A 3,721-nucleotide genomic window follows, 5' to 3' on the forward strand; every position below is an offset into this window, starting at 1 on the left:
TATACTTAAGGAACAGCGGATCTCACGGGCGTACAGGTTTGCTTTATATTTTACAGCAATTAATTTTCCTGTTTCTACCTGCTGTTGCTCTTCTTATACAGCATGTTATACCATTTTTGTTTCTACCTGCTACCGTACCATACAGCATGTTATATTATTCATGTTTTTACTTGCTACTGTTCTTCTCGTATAGCATGTTGTACTACTCTTGTTTTTGCCTACTACTGTTCTACGTGCATTCTACTGTTTGTTCCTGCATCGCACACTTTTACATTTTATAACTTTAAACATGTTTACCTTTTTTTTTTTATATAGGATGTTTAGAGAACTACAATCATAGGGCCGTTTGATTTGGCATTATAACTGGACAACCTAGAAAACTTAAACTCGTCATGGCAAGGAATTTGGAGCTAGTACGGTGGGCAGCACGGTCATCTTCAACAGCATAACACGTCTTCCCCAGCAAAACCATCCTTTTTCCTAGAAATTAAACAACAATCCATAGGATTTCGAGGTTGTTCGCCCAGCGTGACATAAATCCTCCATCTTTTCTTTAGGCATTCGTATAGCTCTGTCGTACGATTTAAGCCCTAAACTCGTTATAGGTTCCGAGGTTGTCGTCCGATACGACATAAACCCTCATATCTTCTAGGCAATTTGTGTGACCCTGTCACGCAAATATAAGCCCTAATTAAATAAAAATTGACAGGATGAAACACTTTAATAATTTCTTCTTAAAGCTGAAGCCAAACCATAGGGTAGACTGGGAAGTCACTGAGGTTCGCCTCAGCACATTTTTCATTTTCATTTTTATACAATTTACTTGAGTTAAATGCTTACTTTTCTTTTTTCTTTATTTGACTACTTTATACATACATTTTTCACCATCTTTAGTATCTAATATATTATAAAGATCACTAAAAATAGAATTTTTAGTTTCACGGGTTGTTCTCTTAGACTCCCTACAAAATATTTTATATTTTATTCGGTACTCTAAGCTTTTACATTTAAATCAATTTTTATAACACAACTTATTTTATCTTTTCTTGCACATTATTATTCCACCACCAACTATTTTTATTTATAGAAATATTTACTTTCGATTCTCCAAGTATATATTTTATCATTTTTTTTATAGTATTTGTTACGTTATCCCACATAAGATTTGTTTTTTCATAAACATCCCAAATCTTGAAATCTTGAAGTTCACTCATAAAAATAATTTAATTTGTCTTTTAGGTGGCTCCATCTAATTCTATGGCAAAGATTCCTAGTATTCTTTGTTTTACAATTCTTCATCTTAAAATCTAAGTACTTAAATTCTCACTTGGAATGACATTACAATCTTTACATTCTCGACGATATCTTCTTCTTATAAGAAAATAATCAATTTATATTCTATTATATTCATTCTTATAAGTAATAATATGCTCATCTCTTTCTTTGAATAAAATATTAATAATAGTAAAATCATACGCTAAAGCAAAATCTAATATGACCTACCTTCTTCATCAATCACTCCAAAACCAGAGTCACCATGAATATTTCTAAAATTTTCTACCACTCTACAGATATATCCATTTAAAACCCCTCCAACAAAAATTCTTCCTTCAAAAAGTATGATTTGTATTAATTCTTCTAGGTCATTCTAGAATTATTCTTTAGGACCTATATCTAAACCTATTTGAGGAGCATAAACATTCATAATATTAAAAATCTTAGTATCAACAATAATCTTAAAGGGTATAATTCTATTTCCAATTATATTAATTTTTATAATAAAATTTTTCAAACTCTTATCTATAATTACACCCAGACTATTTCTAGTGTGACTCCTACCTGAATATCAAAGTTTAAAATCTAAGCTATCAATCATTTTTGTCTTTTCTCCAACTCATTTAGTTTCTGAATAACATTCTATGAACCAATATATCAACTAATTTCATTAATTTATCTATGAGAGTACCTATATTTCAAGATTTTATCCTAATATAGTTTCATGGCTAACTTCTTTACCTGCATATGTTCATAACGTGGGAACTCTCGCTTATTTGACAATACATTCGGGCATCGGTGTAACTTGCACATTTCTCACTGTATTCAGATCATACAACACATTGTTTCCACGAGACGTCCTATCATTTACAGAAAAATCAAAAGGATTCATGTCACTTAAAAGACTAATGGAAGGTCCAACACTTAAAAATTGATTGAAAAAAATTTATGGTCACACAACGCATTGTTTCCACGAGACGTCCAACACTTAAAATTTATGGTAACACAAGAATACTCACTTTATTCAGGTCATACAACGCATTGTTTCCACGAGAAGTCTTATCATTTACACAAGAATCAAAAGGATTCATGTCACTTAAAAGACTAATGGAAGGTCCAACACTTAAAAATTGATTGAAAAAAATTTATGGAAGCCCTTTTCACAAAGTATGTATTATGCATTATGGAACTACATAGAAAAGATTATGATTAAAAATATGTGCGGTGAGTTCAATTGATTGAAAACATTGATGATAAAAAATAATTATTCACCAAATTAGTTATTATTTTCAATATAATCATAAATTTATTAAAGTTATTGGCATGCGAAAGAAGAGATATTTTATGAGAGAAATAACTCAATACACTAATGCAATAGTTGTAATACTAAGAATTGATGCCTAATAGAGAGTTGAATCAAGAAACTTCTGTTTAACGAGCAATAGATACACGTCGGAGCTCACATTAAGGGTCACTCATTAGTCTACTTATGTTATTTCAATTAGTTGTTGAGGTTCTTAAATAATATTACAAGGTCGTTCAAGCAATAAGCAAAGAATTGAAATATGTGTTATTGAATTCTATATAGTGCTTTAATTTTATTTTTTGTTCTGCATTTGATGAAAATTATATTGGGTATAAGAAATGAACTTTTTTAACTATCACAAAAGAATGATCAAGCTATCACAAACATCATGACTTATGTTAAAGTTTTAAAATAAAGACTTCAAAAAAGGAAATATGATGGATAGACTTTAATTGAAGATGTTAACTCATTTTGTTTAAAAAATAATATGGTTATTTCAAATATGAAAAAAATACTTGTAATGCATGGCAAGCTAAGGAGCTATGCTAAAAAATTAAATAGTTATCAAGTAGAATTATTTTATTCTGCGATAGATATCCAATTTCAATAACTTATTATAAATTGAATGAGATAAATACTGAGTTCTTTCTATATAGCATATGAATCCATGTGATATATTTATATCTTTTGATAAGAAATGTCTATAAAGTCTCACCAAATTTTATCCTTAAGATTTTTCAAATATAGATATTCTAGTATTAGATAGTCAACTTAAAACATTCATTAGTGACAAGAGATCTAACGATACATTTTTGAAGTTGAAAGGAATTAGAGAATTTACACTAGAAAATAATGGAGACTAGAAATAAATTAAATTTATTCATAACTATAATTAGTTGTGAAGCTTATTTTGATGTTACCATTTGTTGCAACAAGAGGTGAACAATTTTTTCAATGTAAATATTGTAAAAAACCGTTTGTGCAATGTCATGTGAGAAGATCAAATGAATAATTGTCTAATGACATATATTGAAAAATAAAAATTTGATAGTGTTGATAATAAATTAATTATACAATGGTTTCAATATATGATGACATGATGAGAGAAATTAAAAATAACTCTTTTTGATATATATATAT

The 3,721-nt window shown here is 28.9% G+C and overlaps 1 protein-coding gene across 3 annotated transcripts in view; it reads right to left on the reverse strand.

Annotated features, from left to right (window-relative positions):
* The window catches only part of LOC110037429 (flagellar radial spoke protein 5), a 60,819-nt gene that overhangs the window by 56,386 nt on the left and 712 nt on the right, over positions 1 to 3,721 (reverse strand). The window lies entirely within an intron of this gene.

Source organism: Phalaenopsis equestris, unplaced genomic scaffold, assembly GCF_001263595.1.
Source record: "Phalaenopsis equestris unplaced genomic scaffold, ASM126359v1 Scaffold219150, whole genome shotgun sequence".
Taxonomy (NCBI): Eukaryota; Viridiplantae; Streptophyta; class Magnoliopsida; order Asparagales; family Orchidaceae; genus Phalaenopsis; species Phalaenopsis equestris.